General features: G+C 39.8%; 1 protein-coding gene across 2 annotated transcripts in view; it reads left to right on the top strand.

Annotated features, from left to right (window-relative positions):
- The first annotated feature begins 811 nt into the window (after positions 1-811).
- Positions 812-21,796, top strand: part of SIPA1L2 (signal induced proliferation associated 1 like 2) — a 329,734-nt gene continuing 308,749 nt past the window's right edge. For both annotated transcript variants that reach the window (XM_077486232.1, XM_077486231.1), the window contains exon 1: positions 812-1,064. The gene's annotated coding sequence lies outside the window, so the exon portion shown is untranslated. The remainder of the gene's footprint in view (positions 1,065-21,796) is intronic.

The following is a 21,796-nucleotide window of genomic DNA, read 5'->3' as shown; positions in this document are numbered from 1 at the left end:
AAGTATGCATGTGTAGAGCATAGCATAAATGTTACTTGGGAGCCAGGAAAGTGTGAGGGGCATCCAGAGAGCCACCAGCTGTGACCCCCACTGGAGAATCCGCTGTCACTGCAACTGCATTTGATGTTCAACCCAGAACTGGTATCCCTTTAGACACATGCGTTGTAGATATGGGATACGTTTAAAAGCCAGTTGGCTTCTTTATCAGCCTCAGGAGGCTTCATCAGGAGGCTGTGACATGTGGGATTCCAGTCCTGGGTTGAACATCGATTGCAATTGCAGTGACAGTGGGTTCCTCTATCTTCAGCATGCTTCATCCCCAGCCGTTGACCAAGGCTGGTGGTTCTCTGGCTGCCCCTTGGACTTTCCAGGCTCCCAAGTCAATGCTATGCCCTAGACATGCGTACTTTTGTGAGTGCATTTCTATTTTTCAGTAAATTGACATTTATTTTATTTTAATGCTACTCTATGGGGTTGCGCTGTTGTTTCTTTTGTTTTCTTCCAGTGGTTGGAAAGTGAGTTCTAATTTTTGCCACTGAGGATCGCATTCGATTTTTAATTTAATTTGATCAGATAAGAAACAAGAAACATTTTCTATCCTTCTTCTTCAATTTTTCAGCTCGCTATAATGTCACCGTAGAAAATCGTACATTTTGTATACAATAGTTTTCAAACAAAAGTCTGTGTAGGGTTAGTGTGAGGGTTTACATCTAGAGGCCAACTGGGACAAACAAGGAGCTCCTACATCTACAGGGATGCAGGGGCTGCCTTGTTCTTCCCAAACCATGATGCCGACAGGGGGAGTAAGCTAGCAGTTTTTTATGACAAAAGTACAAAAGCGAGCAGATACTGATTTTGTAAATAGAAAAAAGAGGCTTTCAATAATACCTCTTGTAGTCAATGAAAATTTCTTTATATTAAGAGCACCTTTTCCAGGCGGCTGCTGAAGTTGAAATGGCAAACTTGCAAGCCTAATTAGAAAGCTGTTTACATGCCCTTTAAGAAAATCTCCGTTTAATCCAAGGAGGGACCGCGAAGTGTTGGGATGCTGCGTCCTTGCGTAGGTAAATAATTTGTGATCATATGTGCTATGAATTGCGTCCAGCTGTGTTGTGTTCCTTGCATTGTGTCCCCAGTCCATTCATTGATTGGCATTCATAGTACATTTTCATGACTATATTAGGAGAGGGTCATCCTGGGGCACTGTCATCTGTCTCGTGACAAGGACATGGAGTTTTTAGCTTTCTCCTTGAGGACAATTAACTAGCTAACACTTTCTATTGCCTCCTAGAAAAATGAATTAAAAAAATTGTGGATTATTCTTTTTAATGTTTTATTTTTTTTGGGGGGGGGGGGGCGATTTCTGATTAAGTATTCCCGGGGGAAATAATGTTTCTAGGATAACGTTTTCATCTAAGTGGTGAAACTTGCAAGCGATATAAGTATGTATGGTATAAAATTTGTTATTACCAGCTTTAATAACTTCTGCAAAAAAAAAAAAAATGTTTTAATGAAAAATATTAGGGAGGTTTTGATTTGCATCATAAAGGTCACCTAATTTTGAAAATCAATCTGGTGGAATTTTGGTGAACACACCATAAATCATGAAAATTGCTTTTTATTGCCTTGCACTTGACCGGTTGTGTTGGCAACTATGTTTGCTCTTGAGTCAGTACCGCTTGTTTATTTTTGGACTGCTATTCTTCCTTTGTTTTGTTCTTTTTTTTATTTTTCTTCAAAATGAATTGTAGCATTATTTATGACTGATGGGCCTAATTGTGAAAGGTCATGATTGATTTTTATTTTTGCAATTTCTGACAGTTCTGTCTATGGATGAAGCCGCTCTAGGCAAACTCTTCGCTAATTTACGATTTTAAATGATAATTTATTTTTGAATGAGGGGTAAATAAATAAAAATATAACAAGGTCTAACTTGCACATTTTGCCAGCTTATGAAGCTTAAAAATTACGCCATCCCTTAACCCTTTAATGTTCTGCTCCACCGTTTGAGTCACGCTAGCTCATTGAAAAATGTGGACTTTAAAGGGTTAAAGTGCATGTAAACCTTAAAGTGATTGTAAACGATCACCTTTGAAAACAACCCATTCAGTTTATAATAGAAATAAAAGGCAAAACATTTTTGTATAGATATAAAGAAAATTTTATTTTTATTTTTTATAAGTGATCACATTCCCTCTATTCTTAGCAACATAGGAGCTGGGAGGGGAGAGGAAAAGCAGAAGCACACTGAGCTTCCCAGTGAATGGCTGTGCAGCAGGGGCATGTAGGACAAGTTTGATCATTGACAATGAGTTCCCAACATAGCTAGAGAACTAACCACAATATCTTCTCCTGCTTAGCGTGACCAGTTTTTAATAGGAAAGCAGATAGACTGGCAGAGATTGCACATGAAGGAAGCAATACAAAGAGAACAGGATACTTTCTCATACAAATATATGGTAGAGCAGCTACATATCAGGAATATGACATTTTGGTGTAATAAGCGCTCCAACTGAATGGCGTATACATAGGTGGCTTAAAGCACTGTGCATCATAAACAGTTTCCATTTGTTTCAAATGAAAAAAATATTATTTTTTCATTCTTTGTTGCATCTCAGTGCTGTTGATCTCCTGCATTCTCTTTGCAACCACTTCATGTCTACATATGTGATGGCTGCATGGCATTTCTCAGGTCAGTGACAACAGAGGGTCATGCCTGTGTAATGTATGTTTAATTGGCCGCTGTATGTTTCCACTGAAGATCTGTGTGACAGGGTGAGAATGCATGAGCAAAAGTGAGAGACAAAGCATTTTTGCTCTATATCAGTAAGCACTTGAACAAGGCCTTTCATGGGAGAATTTCCCCGGTATTATTCTAATGGAAGCGGCGCGGCTTTTATGGCAGTATCCCACCTAGATAGCAAATTTCTGTGCTGAGTAGTATGGCCAGTTGTTTACATGCAGCTGCTGTCACTCAAACTGTATGAATCAATGATAGGCTTAGGCCTCATGTACAGGCATACGCCACTTTTAAGTACACAATGGGGTTTATTTACTAAAGTTGGAAAGTGCAAAATCAGGCTCACTTCTGCATAGAAACCAATGAGTTTCAAGGTTTTATTACCAAAGCTTAATTGAACAAACTGGAGGTTAGAAGCTCATTGGTTTCTATACAGAAGTGAGCCTGATTTTGCACTTTCCAGCTTTAGTAAATAAACCCCATTGTGTACTTAAAAGTGGGGTATACCTGTACACTGCTGCTGGTAAACGGACGTTCAGAGGCAGTTGGCTGCTTTTTTCAGCTGCCCCTGAACTCATCCAATGTTATCTTATGTGTACATGTACACAGGTTCGTTTAATGTAATTTTTAGGCAGTTACCTATAGAGGCTTTTCTTTGAAGGCAAAAAAATGGGTTCAGACGCCGATGTTTCCGACGTTTCAGACGTGCCTAAACGCCGGTACCGCCGGTTTTAGTTTAGAAATGTTTTTAAAGGTGCCCTATTTTATTTGAGGGTCTAATGATGTTATCTTAAATAAACGCTACTAGACATGAATGTGGTAAAACGCCGCTAAACGCGGCACCCAAATGCGGCTAAACTGTCGTTTTTCAATGTCGGTTTCAAGCTGTCAAGAAAAACATTCAGAAGAGGTTGCCTGAGCGTCCCGTGTACATTAGGCCTAAGATTCTCCACAGCTGCCTGCATGTAATTGCTCATGGAGTGAATACCTGTGGTTAGGGACAGTTGAGTAGTCCTGGATGCAAACAGTCTGTATACAGATCTGTTTTCAACTGCATGTTCTTGCCCTGTGCAGCGTAATCTCCCAATGTACAATTACAGGGGGACAGGCAGGGTGTTGACATCAAGCTCTTCACCTTGTCCAGTTAGAGAATGCTTTGCATTAATTCAGAAAATGCAAAGCATTCCTTGAATAGCACCTGTTCTGAGTGGCCAACCTCATGTGTCAGAATGGAGCAGGGCAGCTGCTCAACAGGGGACCCCGAAAGCAAGTGGAGACCACTGGAGTAGTGATGTCTACACAAGCGATTTTTAGCTTCCAGGGACATCGGGCAGGTATGCTATATTCAAAGTTACATTGCTCCAAGCTGGATCAATGTAACTATGAAAGCACTTGTATATCAAAGCAAATTTTTCCATAAGAAATGGAAACTCAGATGACTTGTTCCAGAACCATTTATTCATAAATCATTCAGTTTATAGTCCCTATCCCCTTTTGCTTTTAATGCCCTCCACAAGGGGATTAAAAGTAAAATCCAGCAGGAGCTACAGAGTATAAAAGAGAAGAGAGGCACTTCTATTTGTAGCAATATGGTTACATTTAATGAAAGTACAACATTTAGCAACCTACATGATTGATAATTAAAAGAGGCACATCTAAGAATGCAGGCATATGGGGTAAAGCTGTCCACATAGACCATCCTCCGCACTGCCGGCTCTCACCGCTGTCAGTCTGCAATCATGACCGGGAAGACTACCCTGCAGTAGAGCGATTTAAAAGCCATGTGTGCAGCGTGGAAGGGATGACGTTGATGGTGGTGTGGAGGACTGTCTATGTTATATTACCCCGGATGCCTGCATACTTAGCTTTGCCTGTTTTGATCATCAACCATGTGACTTGCTAAATGTTGTACCTTCATTAAATGTAACCATATTGCTACACTTAGAGGCGCCTCTGTTTGGTTTGGTTTTATGCTCAGTTGTGACGTGACACTAATTGTATAACAACGTATAGCTTGTATATCAAGTCAAAATTTATTTAAAAATTTTTGCTTGTCTTGCAAAATGCTGTCAAACCAAGTTACTCTCAATCCAAGGTTTTTGAGATGTCAACCTGAGAGAGCAGTTTATGATGACAAGAAGGTGGCAAGCACTATGGCGGGAACTGTATGTGGCTAAATAGTGTAAGGCTCCTTACACACAGGACATCCAGCTGCAGTGCATCCCTCCCAGCGTTTTAGTAATCCCAGCATCAAGCTTCACATCCAGCCCCCCCCCTCCCCTCCCTGCAGGCTGCCTGTCAGAGTGTATACCAAGTGGTACTGTTGTTTATGGCTCTGTACAATCAGGGGCAAAAGCCTAGAACACTAAAGACCTGCACTCTGGATCTTTGTCCCTAAATGGACAGAACGTGAAATGCCAGTACCACTTGGTATAGCGTTCAGCCTCGTCCAGCTGCAGCCTGCCATAAAATTTGACAAGCTGCCTGCAGAGGACCTGTCCTTCCCAGGCCCACTAAAACACTGGGTGCAATGCACTGGGGCCTAAGAAGCATGGTTTGCAATACTGGCTTGCGCACTGTGTGATGTATACATGCAAAGGACAAAAACAAATACTTTTATCTAGTTTAGTAATGCTGTGCAATGTTTAAAAAAACAGTAATTTAAACAGGTCCCAAGCACATAGGTGCCTTCTTGCTTACAGCAAAAACACACTGTCGTACTTTGGTGTCCTGAATCCCCTGGTGCTATGTACAGCCACCTTTAAAAATGAATGGGTATAGGTGGCTGTACACAGCTATGCAAAATGTATCACTCCTGTTGCTTAAGTGGGCAGCAAGTCCACTGAATGTGACCCATTTAAGTGAATGGGGAAGCACTGTAAACACGCAACTGCATGCAATGCATGAAGTTGAAGCACATTGGTGTGGTAATCACAGGTTTTAAACAGGCACCTCCTCATGGCCTGTCACAGGTCTCTGAAATGCACATAGAATACAGAGTGCTTTTCAGAGCAGCAGTGGTTTAGACACAAGTCTAATCCTAGTCTAAAGCCGTGTACACACGATCGGACTTTCTGACGGGAAATTTTGGATGTCAGGCTGTTGTCGGAAAATCCAATAGTGTGTATGCTCCACCGGACAATTGTTGTCAGACTTTCCGCCAACAAATGTTTGCTAGCATGTTTTAAAATTTTACGCCAACAAATATGTGTAGTCGGATTTTCCAAGAGTGTGTACACAAGTCCGTTGGACAAAAGTCCACAGTACAAACATGCATGCTCGGAAGCAGAAGCGGTCGGCCTTGTAAACTAGCGTTCGTAATGGAGAATTAACATTTGCGACGTGACAAATTATGAAATCTCCAAATTCAGTGCACAATTCTAGTGGGATAATAATGAAGCTGCATTGCTGGTGATACTGATGGAGTTATTGCAAACAAATTTTCAAAGGCTTTTTTTTTCTAGTGATATCAAGAATAATATTATTATGTTTTTTTTTTATTTGTGCAAGTTAACACAACACCATTATCCCCTAGTTTTTAAAGAGGGATTCCACCAAAAAAAAAAAATATTAAAAGCCAGCAGCTATAAATACTACAGCTGCTGACTTTTACTAAATGGACACTCACCTGTCCCGGGTTCCAGCGATGCCAGCAGCCGAGGCCGATCGATCACTCGGCTCTCGGCTGCTGCAGTCACCATTCTAGGTGAGGGAATCAGGAAGTGAAGCGAATCGGCTTCACTTCCCGGTTCCCTACTGCGCATGCGCGAGCCGCGCCACGCAATAGGAAATCTCCGCGCTGTCACTGGGACCCGTGTGTGTCCCAGCAGACAGCGCGGCAGGGCAGGAAATGGCGTAGACTCCCACGGGAGTCTATGCCCGGAAGTGGGTGAAAATACCTGTCTTTGACAGGTATCTCCACCCCCCTCCCCCCTGAAAGGTGTCAATTGTGACACCGGAGGGGGGGAGGGGTCCGATCAGCGGAGGTTCCACTTTAGGGTGGAATCCCGCTTTAAGATCAAAGATACAACTATGTTGGTGTCACTTGTTAATTTTACATTGTATTTTAAATAATTTAGTAACTGCCTACTCCCAAACTGTCATTTGAAGTAAAACATATAGCCAAGTATTATTCTCCACATTTTTTTTATTGTGCATTAAGAATAAGAAAAATAAAAAAATTAGACATGCTATCTGCCAATAGAACTTAACCAAAAAGTGCATTCTATGCATCCAAAAATATAGAAAATATACAAAATCAAATCATTATTCAACCAAAAAATAATGTCAAAGCAATAACTCTAAGGCCAATAATAAATAACACATTCTCTCCTCCGATTCCGCAACATGTCTGGTTGATGAACGCCGTTCAGAAACAAACTGAAAAGCGTGAACTGAAAAACGCTAAATGAAAAACACGAAAAGAAAAGCACGAATCAACACTCACCAAACTTCTACTAACACAAAATTAGCAGAAGGAGCCCAAAGGGTGGCGCTAAAGAGCTGAAAAACCACGTAGTACGTCTAGTACGTCACTACTTTCGTAATTGTTGGCCAACATTTGTGTGACCGTGTGTATGCAAGACAAGTTTGAGCCAACACCCTTCGGACAAAATTTCACGGTTTTGTTGGCGGAAAGTCCGATCATGTGTACGAGGCAAAGGTGTTGCTTTTAGGTTCATGTTTGGGTCATAAGATGATTGTATTGCTCAGAATAGGAAGCAAATTGGAAATTTTCATCTTGACCATTGAAAGATTTGGTTAAGTCCTCCATGTCACAGATTGTGTTCAGTCCTTTATAGTATGGTTGTATGGTTGGTTCCAGAATTTTGAAACTGTAATTTTAGCAGCATTAATCAGGCGCATGAGTAACGATTGACTTATTGGGGTCCATGTTGTTCAGATGCAGAAGGAAGAAGGTGAAGTTGCCATAAGATAGTTTGTAAGCTTGGTGATAATTGGGAAGATCACTCCCTAAACATCTTATGTTTGGGCAGGTTCAATAAAAAGTGAAGTAAAGTCCCTTGGCATGTATGTTTTAATCACAAGACTGGCTGCACAGAATTTTGCATTCTTTGCCAGGGAAAACAGGGATTTAAACTGTGCATTTTGTTGCCTGTCTAAAGTTCAGTTTTAAGTGCAGAAGGGATAATGAAGAATAATCTTTGGAGAGCTCAGTGTAAACAATTCTGTCCAAACATATTAGATGCATTATAAAATGTTTATATGCTCCTTATATGCAGACAGTTGCAACAGCTGACTGGGTTCACTCTGGAATTGGGGGAGGATAGAGAAATCTGGTACTGGGCCCATAGTGGTTTCATGCTGAAGGCATTGCTAATGACTGACTATCAGGCACATACGTTGTTTTCACCCAATTAAACACTCAGCAGATCTACTTGCAGGGATATATTAGTTGTATGGGAAGAAGAAGTTGTGTTAAAGCCTCATTTACTTTAGGCCTTCGCTGTTTTTTTTGTGCTATTTATTAGGGCAATTCAGTGAGGTCACAGGTAATCTCAAACAATGTATACTGCAATTTTCTGTATGTACTGTTGTCTGGCACAAGACACCAGCCACAAAAGACAGAAGTGGTCATAAATTCCACCTTACATTGCATAGTGTGGGCATAGTCAAAATATGAGTATTTTGTTGCTGTATCTAAAGGCCTAAACCATAGAAGCTGTGCCCAAACATGGGAATCAGAAAATAAAGGACCGATCGCTTTTATTGTCGGTGGTCTTCCTGCAGCTGATCTTTTCCTATTTATTCATTACAGGTTCTTATATAGTACAAACAATTTTACACAGCACTTTACATGCTACTCATTCATTTTCAATCTAAGATCCCCATTTAACATGCAAACATTTAATAGGGTCTATTAGCATGTCTTTGGAGTTTGGGAGAAAACCAACACAAGCACAGCGAGACCATGCAAACTTCATGCAGGTTATGTCCTGGTTGGGATTCAGACCAAAAACCCCAGTGCTGCAAGGGAGAAAAACAAACCAAAAAGCTGCTGTGTTGCCCAGTGTACCATGCTTTGTTCCACACTCTGTCTCATTTTGGTAAAGCTTTGCTTTCTCATGTTAGGCCCCTTTCAAGTGGAACAAAAACAGGCAACTGAGGTGCCCTGTCATACTCAGGCAATGCCTGCCAGATAGCCCCATACACATTGCCATGGCCAAGAAGTTGTGATTCGCAACATGCCAAAAAAAGGGCATGTTATGCTCTGCAGATGATACCACCTGGCAACACACTCCAAAGAGGTGGATGGGACCACACCACAACCAGAAATTAATGGGGCCGCATCCAACCAGGCCAGCTGCTGTTGGCAATGTAATCCACCGTGGATCACAAGTCAGCAACTAGGCCTATGTGAAAGAGGTGCTGCTCCTCCGATGACTGGTGGGGTAATAATCATTAAGCAACAGGAGAGGAGGAGAAAGCACAGATCTACAGAATGGATAAATCATAAGCAGGGAGACATTTGAATGGCGAGTCTTCAGTGCCATAGATGATCTCACACTGCAGATCTACTGCCACAGTCAGGGGGCAGGTATGGAGACCAATATCTATAGCAGTAGAGAGGCTCACACTGACCAGCAGGATAAGTGAACAAGCAACTCAACCCAGTAAATAACACCGGCTCACCTGAGGGGCGAGGTCTAAGCACTTACTGCTATTCACCAGAGCTCCTGATGGTGGATATGCATTTTGTTGGATGTTAATTCCAAATCACGGTCCTCAGGATGGCGTCACCAATAGGTGAGCAAGCCTCACCTCCTGCATCAGAATTGGTGAACCAGCAGGTCACCCTGGCAGATAATGCGGCCTCACCCAAGGTGTGAGGTCTAAGAACTAACTGGTATTTGCCAGAGCTCCTGATGGTGGAGATGGGTTTGATGTGTGTTAGTACCAGATTGCAGTCCTCAGGGTGGCCCCACCAGGAGGTGAGCAAGCTGGGGTCCAGTAGCAGATATAGCAGGTAGGAATCATGCAGAAACGTAGTCAGTTAACACGCCAAGGGTCAGTAACAATTGGTTGCAGGTTGGGATCAATGGAAGCATAGTCAAGAAATAAGCCAAAGGGGCTAATGAGTGGTAGTGGAGATAAGGACAGCTGCAGGTATGCAAAGGAGCAAGATATTGGCTTGAGAGAGCACATTGATCTGGCAAACAGCAAGTGCAGAGACATGGCTTAAATCAGGAAGTTCATGGGAGGAGCAAAGAGTTCAAGGTTCACTCGAAACAAGAGGCATAGCAAGAAAGTCCAAAGAATCATACAGGGAGCTGTTCAGCAACTGAGGTGGCTAAGGAAGGAAAGCCATTGCCAGATACAGCAGAGGTTATGGGTTCAGATCCCAGTCCTATCATATACAGCTATGAGGTTCAAGGAACAGAAGTGATTGGGCACAGGAAGTGCACTGTTTTTGTTTTTTTTAAGAAAGAGTTCAAGTTTAAAGATGGATTTTTATGAGTATTTCTTAGTTACAATTTCAGTACTAGATGTTTCCTATAACATTGGTCATCAACCATGTCCTCAGGGCCCACTAACAGGCCAGGTTTGCAAGATAACTGATATATAACACAGGTGATATCATTTGCTACTCAGTGATTGCAGTATTCTAGTTTGCATCTCCCCAAGGTAATACATAAAACCTGGCCTGTTAGTGGGCCCTGAGAACAGGGTTGATGACCACTGTCCTATAAGATAGCAAATCTGAACTTTTGAGTTCAGGTTAACTTTAAATAGTGACAGACCTTTCACAGTATACATCATAGCTACAATTATATATTATTCTCCAAGAACGATCTAGTCCAAATATAATATATAATCCTTTGGTCACTTTTTTCCTACAGCCAACATTATAATAACAGAAATATATTTTCACTGGTTCAACATAGCCGTCTAGACACTATTCAGAGATATAATCCACCAGACTTCATTAGAATCCACCAGGCACCATTATACTGTATAATTCCCCATCCACTCTTTAAACCCTTAGCTGCCATTATTAGTCCTCTGAGACAATTTTAATATATTCTGTATAATCCAACAGATATCAAGCCCAGTCACCCCTATATTATATGATACTGAAGTCGCAATTATAAATATATCCACTTTTGCAGCCACCATTACACCCCACCAGCTATCAATGGATTATTGCAACAGTGTTCATTGTGATTAGTAAATATATACAGTATATAGCTGTAATAAATGTTTTTTTTGTTACTGGTCAATGTTTTTTTTCCGAAAGCATGGGGGGGGGGGGAGTTGGCACAGTACAAGGTTTTCTTTTTTAGAACAGTCCACACACAATATATATATATAATCTTGCTTATTCTATTTTGATATTAGCTATAGTCATGCTGTTCCCCATCTGCTGGAAAGGAAGTAAGCAAAGGAAGAAGTTTAAGGACGTTTTGAGAGAATAGAAATCAGTCACTGTTCACCAACTTCCTTGTTGCCAAAAATAATGGTCTTCTTCCTTATATATTTGTATTTTTTCCTTCTTTTCTTGTTTTTATTTCCTACACTGCCACAATCTTCAGTATTAGACAGAGTTGACAAGTGCAACCCATCATTGCCACCAGCTACAAGGCAACTGTTTCTTTGAGCAGCTGGACTCCATATAGGGGATTAGGCCTGGTAGTGCAGCATTTTAGGGTTGAAGGTGTGGGTTAGGGGCTAGGTTAAAGTTAATATTAAGGATTAGGAGTTAGGTCTAAAGTTAGGGTTATGATTTAGGAGATTAGTACTGGTTATTTTTAGTTTAAACTTAAAGGGTAAACTTTTTTTATGGATAGAAAGGCGAGATATTAGAATAGGTTTTTTATTACTGTCTGTACCACTATTAAGGAGATTCACCCTCTGTATGTGTTCTGTTTAGCATTACCACCTAAAGTAAAAAATAATAACTTCTAGATTTTGGGTTGTCACCAGAAATAGAGGGGACATATTCCAATAGTGACACTAGCTCTGGGGACCCTGTTAACAATCAGGGATTCCCTCACTTTGGAAGGATTTCCACTCAATTCCTGCTTTGGCTACAAGAAATTAAGTGATGGGAAATCTCCCTAAGGGCACACATATGGATAAAAAATTACTGGGGTTATAATCTTCCCTTAAACCCCATACACACTATCAGATTTTCTGCTGATTTTTTTTCCTTCAGATTTACCAAAACCATGTAGTGCAAGGGCCTGCCTGATTGCATACAAATTGAAACTCCTAAGGTTTGACCTCATATTATATTATTTTGGTAAATCTGAAGGAAAAAATCTGCAGAAAATCCGATAGTGTGTATGGGGCTTTACTCTTTCCAAAATTTAACAAAAAAAGTATTTTCTATAGTTCTACGGTAGGGGTTGGATTTACAGTACTGTACCAAATTGAAGTAGGGGCCGAGGCATTGTCAACGTAAGGACATTTATGGAAGGATCACCAGGTAGTATTTTAATGAAAGCTGGAGATTTAAAAACACACTAAAAAAAGTTTGAATTTACGTAAGCTTGTTAAAGATTAAGTGAAAATATAAAGAAAACGAGCCACGCTGTGGTATTAATCTAATAGGTTGCTGCCGTCCCCTTGATTCTTGGGAGGCTATGAACTACAACTGTTATACAAATAAAATTAGGGATCCTGGCTCTACCTCAAAAATTTTTTGTAAATAAAGGGTACGCCCTTATTACATAGGGTGATCTGAGATCTATCAACTATAGTAGTCCTACATCCCCTAAGTGATAGGGGAAAATTCCTAATGTAAACAACGAGTTTACTAGTTGTTGTTTACATTAGGAATTTTCCCCTATCCCTATTTTCTCCTATCACTTACGGGATATAGGACTACTATAGTTGATAGATCTCAGATCACCCTATGCAATAAGGGCGTACCCTTTATTTACAAAACATTTTTTGAGGTAGCGCCAGGATCCCTAATTTTATTTATATAAAGATTAAATGAGATTTTAATGTTAGAGAGCTCACTTGAGGGGAGGGTTACATATTGGAGTTAGAAAAAGAGTTAAGTTAAGGTTAGGAGCCAGAAATTGTTTTTTTTTTCAGCCTTTTTTTTTAGGCATTGGACACTACCAGGGACAGGTTCTTGGAGCTGAAAGCTAATGTATCACCTGCTTTTGGCCTCAGTTGTTGAACACTTTGATCTATGACTCTAAATACTGCAGCTTTACTATAACTAAACTGTTGTCATTTACGTTCATGTCGGCCAAAATATAACTGATGCCTTTTTGTCTGTTGTCAGTCTGCATAATTGATCTTTAAATGTCATCTATCATGAAGCTTCAAAATGAGATCTTATTTTAAGACAATGTAGCAGTCTAAAGCTGTTTCCTCATGACAGAAATGAAAAAAAAAAAAAAAAAAAAAAAACCTGTTTGAGGCTGTTATTTATAGGACTGAATTGCTGCTGATGAATAACTTATGCGGCGTGTACAAAACATAAGGGACGTCTGCTCTTTCCTTGAAACAGACTGACTAGGATAATACAAGTCAATACTATGATCCACAATTAATTCCACTTGCTAAATCCACTTCAGTCAGCATGGATGAAGGGGATGTGACATGTTACAGGCTCAGCAACAAGAGCAAAGCCAGTAATCAAATACCGTATTGTCTGTTGTTTTTATTCTTTTATAGCCATGTTGGCTATGGTGCTATTAAGTGTTTTATTTGTAATCTGCCTGTACATTTTTAGTCTGCCCTCTTTTTATGTATTTAAAGGAGATATGTTCAAGCACTAGCTTGGTTATGTTTGGGCATTGTATGTTCCAAGCATGTAGAAAATACCTTTGGTCTAATGTCAGCATCGCACTCCCAGAGCTTCAATATTGATCTCTACCTATGTACAGTGAATTTAGAATTTACTATCATTCCACATTCACTCAAACGTTTTACCTTCCCACTTTGCTCAACATTTAGAGATTTCTACATTTAAATTGCTAGTTGACATAATTGTTTTTTTCCAGAAGAGATTTTAAGGACCTGAACTGTGGAAGCTATGCTCAAAAAGAGTGGAGGACACAGAACTGGTCACCAATATTGACTAATCTCTTGTTTAGCTTTGTGTCCCAATATGCATGAGGCCATCTTGGTAGATGTGGTGATGTGTTTTTCATTACAGAGCTGCCTCCGATTAATGCTAATCTGGTGACTGTTGGGGTAGTGATAAAGAAGCCGCTAGAGAGATTCAGAAACCACAGATCCACCGAATAAATGAAGCAGAAGCAGGGAGATTCTGGCATCACAGGTCCTCTGATACAGCTTCCTCCCCAGCAAGGAGAACAGTGAGCAACACAGTAGTGATATCACCAAATATTACTCCATATTTCGTAACACTTGTAGTCAGAGATAGATAACAATAGATGATTATAGATCTACAGTAAAGATATGAGGCTGAAGGCACGGGAATGACTAGACACTGGTGTGTGTACAAGTGAGCTGCTGGCTTCTGTAGTCTTCCCAATAGTGCAGCTTTACTACATGCTGGTTTACAATGTGAGGGGAGGTGGTGGCTCAGTACTTTTATATATCTGTTGATCTGGCTCTTCTTTGTGAGTTAATTTTATTTTTTTTATTCAAAAATACACTATGAGGCTTTATTTGTTTTTGAGCTGGACTTGGTTTTGAAGCTGATTATTTCATTGGATGCATTTACGGCACACTGAGAATCCCATTGTGCATATTGGACATACAACTATAGCAACCATCAAGAATCCTGGATTGAGCCTTTTTTAAGGCTTAAGGCTATTTTACCCAGTGTGCTTGCATCTTAACAGTATTCTTGGTGCGCAAACTTTTTATTCCCGTAATTTAAAAAAGTCGATATTTCAATTTCTAGGTGATGTAGTGAATGTGTGGATTTGCGCATAAATGTCATTGGTTGAAATAAGCTCATTCTAGAGATGATTAAAAAAAAAAAACTTCCATTTCTTTGGTAGCATGTATATGTATCACTTTAAATAATGAGGGTATCTTCTGAAATTAGGCAGATATAAGAGGCCGCAATGTACAGCAAATAAGAGTAATTTAAAATGATGTGCTTAAACAGGAACTTCACAAAGGCCATTCTAAAGGTAATGTAGCTGCTGAGTTTTACAAACATGTACTTATCGGCCAAGAAGCCCAGCACTCTCTTCCAAGTATATGAGGACCCAGTATCCACTGCTGTTTTTGTTCCCATGCCTCACCTTGGATTCCGGAGTGTGTCTTCCTGATCAATCACAGTCCCCCCCCCCCCCCCCCCCCCCACTGCACATGCATGATATCCACCAACTGGGGGAGACAGTCCTGAATCCTCTTTGATGTGTGTCCCAGGTGGCTGCGGGCAGTGGGAGGTGGCGGACTGAAAGCTACGTCATCCTCGCTTAGGTGAGAAAAGAGGAAGAATGAACAAGTACCTTCTAAAAAGAGAGAGGCCAGGATTAGGATGATGTGAAATTTTAAATGTGAGTTAAGGTCCCTTTTAAGATTTTTTTTCTCTTTTACAAATGGTGACTTTCACCCGTACCACTTGTACTGTGACCAATGACTTTCTCCTTCTAGTCTCCCTCTTTAAATGTTAGTGGTTTTTCTGTCAAAGCAGGATAATGCCATGCCATAAGTACCCATTTCCAACCACTCCAAAGAGATGTACAGCGACTTGCTCTAGAAAAACACGAGTGGAACACTGCTATGGTGGCAGAGAGAGAATGGCAGGGAAGAATTGCTACTGAGTTCTTTGAACAGTTAGGCTGCATTCACACTATAGTTTTATGTGAACAAATATCAAGTGACTATATGTGCGTTTATGAAAAATGCAAAAAAAGCCTGTCATGCTTGCGGTACAATTTGTTGTAATGGCAACCTAAGCATGGCTATTTTTCTGTGTTTGATGTGCGTAGGGCAGCTCATTGAAATGAAAGTTCAAAAACCAACTAAAAACACGCATATGCATGGTGCCTGGTGTTGCGCGTCACACTGTGAATAGGCTTGATATACTATTATTATTATACAGGATTTTTATAGAGACAGTTTACACAGTGCTTTACAACATTAGGCCAGACAGTACCATTATAATACAATTCAATACAGGGGGAATCAGAGAGCCCTGCTCGTTAGAGCTTATAATCTAGGAGGGAGGATCAAGTTATACAAAAGAGTAATAGCTGTGGGGGATGAGCTAATGGAGAAAATAGCGCAGTTGTTTGATGGAGGCAGGATAGGCTTCTCTGAAGAGGAAGGTTTTCAGGGATTGCCTAAAAGTGGATAAATGTGGAGACAGTCTGACAGATTGGGGTAGCGAATTCCAGAGGATGGGTAAGGCTCGGGAGAAGTCCTGGAGGCGGATATGGGAGGAGGTGATGAGGGAGCTAGAGAGCAGGAGGTCTTGGGAGGAACGAAGAGGGCGATTAGGATGGTATTTTGAGACTAAGCTAGTGATGTAGCTGGGGGCAGAGTTGTGGATGGCTTTGTAACTTATTGTTAGAGCGCTCAGAAGCGAACGCATATGTTCGTCCGGCCCACATATGTAAACACCGTTCAAACCACACATGTGAGGTATTGCCGCGTGCGTTAGAGTGTGAGAAACAATTCTAGCACTAGCCCTCTTCTGTAGCTCTAAACATGTAACCTGTAAAAAAAATTAAAACATCATCTATGGAGATTTTTAAGTACTGAAGTTTGGCAGTTTCCATGAGTGTGCGCAATTTTAAAGCGTGACATGTTGGGTATCTATTTACTCAACGTAACATCATCTTTCACATTATATAAAAAAATTGGGCTACCTTTACTGTTTCGCTATTCCAAAAAAAACACGTTTGAAAAATTGTTGCGCAAATACCTTGCGAGATAAAAAGTTGCAATGACCACCATTTTATTCCATAGGGTGTCTGCAAATGAGTAATTTTTTAGCAAAAAAATTTTTTTTACATGTAGGAGAGGAGTGCCAGAATAGGCCCGATATGGAAGTGGTTAATGAGGCGGTCACCCGGTTGTAAACCAGGCGTTCAAGGAGTTTAGAGGAAAAGGGGAGCAACCAAAGGGGAGATACAGTAATTAAATATTTTCCCATATTCGTGTCTGTTAAACCATGCCCACATTTAATAAGCTACACCCATTTTTGTAGCAGTGCATGAAACTTGCCACTTGTCCTTCTTGGGACCCAGAACTCAAGGACTTCAGGATTTTGGAGTCATGAAGCCAGGTGGTTCCTAAATAGGGGTAAGTGGTGAAATTTTAGTACAATTCATCTCCAGTTGTTTCTACTGCATTCCACCAATATTTTCTTATAAATTTCCAAAGGCAAAATCAATTTTGATAAAACTGAGATTTTGGAAATAGAGTGACTTGGAGGGGAATTTTACCGCTAATTTCTGATTCTGACCAAAACCAGCTATCTCTTCCATGCTCACCTAGAGCTTCTATATACACATACTCCTAGAACAGCTTTTTTCAACCAGAGTGCCCAGGCGCCCTGGCGTGCCTTTAGGTTTCTTCAGGGGTGCTTGGCAAAATGCCTAAAAATTGCCCAAAAATGTTATACAAGCCAGTGGGTGGATCAAGCCTGCCTTTTAGTTACACAAAGCCACATGTTTTCATTGTGTACCATTAAAACCTTCTATCCATCAGCTTCCTAACAACCATTGACATCATTAGCTAAAAAAGAGGACAAGGAAGACATGCATAACACTTCTATTGTTGGGTGTCCTACGTGTGTGGAAGTTGATGCATTCTGTAAAATTAGTTTAGTTTTCTTACATTTTAGGATGGAGCACCTCAAGATCGTGCATAATTTTAAAGGGTACCCCGAAATTGTGTATAATTTTTAAAGGGTGCCTTGACTGAAAAAATATTGGGAAACACTTTCCTAGAATATAACTTCTACAGGTCCACATATCTTAATATGGAGAATGCTGGGACCAGAAAGGCTATGTATTCCTCTATATTTTATACAAAAAAACATAGACATATTTAACATATTTTTATCTTGAGGTTCATTCTAATGACCTAATCCTTACCTTGAATAAAGTATTTTAAAGCAAACGGAGCAACAACTTCCTTGCGCTAAGATTGTTATCACCTTCTGATGTCTTCCTACTTGGTGTGAATCTTGTCTCTTCCATCTATATTGAACTAATAATTTCAATGCATTTTAAAACAAGAGGCAGAACTTACTGTGAACCCTATACGAATATAGTTAGCACTTTCAAATTGCTAAGCCATACTGAAGGTAAAATAAATTGAGGCCGGGTCAGCCTGATTGCTAAATGCATTTCTGAACTTACAGTTCCAGGTTCTAAGGTCTTACGAAAGATATTATGTGAATACGGTTTATATGTTCTTCCCACACTTCCTTTTTACAGTGTTCAGCAAATGGACACATAATTGCTAAGTGTAAAAATGGGAAGTGAAAAAAACTAGTGGGAAATGAAAAACCAACTAACTTTACAAAGAGAATTTCTTCAATTACCAAAGCTACTACATATGCATTATGTGTCATAACAATACTTATTTACAGAAAATATTCATATTATTTGCTTTTAGTAGCCATTGCTCTGAAAAGTAATATGCGTTTCAAGCTTAGTAAATTGAATCTATTAACGGTAAAATCCTTCTTTCCTTTATAATATAAAAAAAGAAGAGTACTTTTTCTTTGTAAAAGCTCTAGAGGCTTTTTGTACTCATACAGCTTTCTGCACTGATTTTCACTTAATTTTTCCTTAAACTGATGCTTGTGTATGGGGGATCATATTGCCTCCAACTGCCAGCGATTTATGGAGGGGGGTATTTTTTTATTGATGTTTAACAACTGAAGGGAACTATATTACACACTCCTGACCATGAAAATGCTGAATATTACACACTTCTGATTCCTGTACCTTATTCTGAGTTGTACGTTACATAGTTTTGACTCCTGCACTCTTTACACTATGTTGTATGTTACATACACTGACCCCTGCAATCTGTATGTGCTGTGTTTGTATTTTACATAGTCCTGAGACGTGGGCTTTATATACTATATTGTACATTGCATAGTTTTAACCCCTATACTTTATACTGTACTCTTTTTTGTACATTACATAGTCCTTACCCTGTATTCTATACACTACATTACTTTATTAGCCCCTTATCCCTGCATGTTGTATGCTACATAATTCTAAAAAAGTATTTATGGTCTCAACAATTGCTGGTTGCTAAGTATTTAATACTATCAGGCCGCGTACACACGCGCGGACTGTTCGCCCAACCTTGTCCGCTGAACAGTGTTTGGGCGGACAGTCCGCTCGTGTGTGGGGCTTCAGCGGACAGTTTCAGCGGACAGTTGGCCGAACAAGGTCTTACGGAAATTCCGAAAAACTGTCCGCTGAAACCTTGTTTCAGCGGACTGTTCGCTCGTGTGTAGGCTTGTTCGGCCAACTAAGTCTCGCGCATGCTCAGAAAGGATTTCCACGTCGGAAGGTTGCATTGCAGTGTATAGGACGTCGTATTTTTCGTCCCGTCGTACGTGCCGTTCACGTCATCGCGCACGGTTTCAGCAAACTGTTCGTCCGTCGTGTGTGGCCATGTCCGTCCATGCTAAGTTTGAGCGGACTGTTCGCTCAAACTGTTGGACGGACAAAGTTGGGCCAACAGTCCGCGCGTGTGTACGCGGCCTCAGTCTTCCTACATGTAGTACAATTATGTCTGCATATGAGAGATTTCTGTGTAACATTTTAGCAATGTGGCCATCTGGGATCGAGCCAATAAATGCAGCTTGGTTGGGGCACAAGTGCAATATGCTCAGCAGCATATCGGAGATGAAAATAACCCTCTGCCCCATTACAGCCTTGCAAATATGGGTCATAATAAAAGTCTTTTAAAACATTTAGTCCTTAGAAATATAATGGTTGTTCATGCAGCAAACTTTGATAAATCTTGTGCTAAAATGACAATAACACATTATTTCTATCAACTGCAATAAAGACAACAGACCTATGATCTTCTCATTTCTCAAAATGTGATAAATACATCCGTTTCCATTAGCAAAATGCTTCCTCTAAAGGACAGTTTTATGGTTTACATAATTATGTGTTAGCTTCCAGCATATTTATTATAACTAAACTCAAGAAACACAACAGAATATCATTACCACTAGCCGAATTGTGTTGTGTTCAAGAGATATGATAGCATATTATCAGCCTTACTTAATAAGGCAATGGAAATAACAGTTATGCACTGTAACTTTAAGCTTAAAGTTCTCCTTTTCCTTTTAAGAAATCTGTTCTTCTTTTCATTTAAAACAATCAGTGCAAAAAATGTTTTTCCTTCTTTATGTATGTATCTTACTGAAGATAATCTGTAGTGTTTATACTGTTTACAATATGTGTACTAGGGATAGTCATGCTCACTGCATATGCATAACTTACATGCCTGCATACTGCTCAGTCTTGAAGCTCAAAAGTATCTTGAAATATTTAGAATAAAGTCCCCCCACCTTCCAGAAATAGCTATTGGTTATCTTCCCACAAAAAAATGATAAAAAATGAGTAAGTCATAGTTAAATCTAAGTTAACCAATAGCTTATATTTAAGTTGTTAACCAACATCTTTGGTTCTTGTAATCAATAACTTTCTTTTGTTTAACATAGCGAGGAATTATTGAAGCAGCACAGTAGTAAATTAAAAATAACAGGATAGTTGCTTGCACATGATAGGATGATTGTAGTTAAAATAGCTTGACCTTGTTCACCAAGCTAGGTGAACATTCCCTTTGTAAAGAGAAATATCTCTACTTCATTAATAAATCTACTCACGTCTTTGACCAGAATTGCTTCCTAATGAACACTGGCTAATTCCATGTAATAAGTGCGTGTCGTTGTCAATGTATTATTTACTTTCTAACGTAACATCGCACAAAGCGAATGACCTTTGGGGTCATTCAAATCAACCTGTGGGGTTGATTTTACTAAAGCTGGAAAGTGCAAAATCTGGTGCAGCTCTGCATAGAAACCAATCTTCCTCCAGGTTTTGTCAAAGCTTAATTAAACAAGCTAAAGTTAGAAGCTGATTGGCTACCATGCATAGCTGCACCAGATTTTTCACTCTCCAATTTTAGTAAATCAACCCCATGGTGTCAGAGTCTGAGGACAAGCCCCAGAGATGCATACCATGTGCAGCATTAATAGGCAGGCCTTTTTTTTTTTAGCCAAAACAATCTAATAATAATGTAACCCAATGTGAACAACTGTCTCCCTATCAAGGCAGACTCTCTAATGGGGAGGTCTTTCACAGAGCAGCTATTCTGTAAAGCTGGATATACACCAGCAGAATTTTTTCCGACATTCTTTGTTGTTTTATAATCATTAGTGAGTTTAAATCGACATTTGTTTTCAATCGCAGTGATGGGAGAAATCATAGGAGCAGGAAGGAAACAGGATGGTACATTCTCGAATATACCAATTTTTATCAGTATATGTGTTTTTTGTTTGGTAAAGTCCATCCATTCCAAAATTAAATGTTAAAAGCAAACAAAATCTTCAACTATTTTTAAATGACATTTGAATATTCTGAAAATTTTGTACAAACTTTCCTAAGAATTTTTTTGTGTGAATTTTTATTCGAAATTCTACTATTGCATACCCAGATTTGCACAGTAGTCTCTCTGTAGTAATAAAGTATAACGAAAGACAAACCTTTTTTCAGTTTTAGGAAAGAGTGGAGAGGAGTTGGAACACCAGTTAGACTTTTAGTGCTGTCTGTGCCCTCATTAAGGAGATTCACCCTCTCTATGTCATATTTACCATTATTATCGAAAGTGAAATAAAACCCCACATTTTTGGGTTGTCCCACTAGTTTTTATGATCCTGGTAACAACAAGAGATTCTGTTTTGCCTCTCCAAACGAAGCATTGCAAGTGTGATTTCTATAACTGATCCAGTTGTGTCAGGATAGCTGCAACTTACAGTCTCAGCAGAATTAGCAGACAGTGACTCAATCCAAAAGCCATCTTGCAGATCGTAAAAAGCCTAAATCTAAAAACTTGTGCAGTTCATCACAGATGGACATTGGATAAGCCAAG

This window comes from Lithobates pipiens, unplaced genomic scaffold, assembly GCF_037356315.1.
Source record: "Lithobates pipiens isolate NorthernLeopardFrog02 unplaced genomic scaffold, aLitPip1_a1.2 Scaffold_18, whole genome shotgun sequence".
Lineage (NCBI taxonomy): Eukaryota > Metazoa > Chordata > Amphibia > Anura > Ranidae > Lithobates > Lithobates pipiens.
Note: the sequence above shows the minus strand (reverse complement) of the source record. Positions and strands in the feature narration are given on the sequence as shown.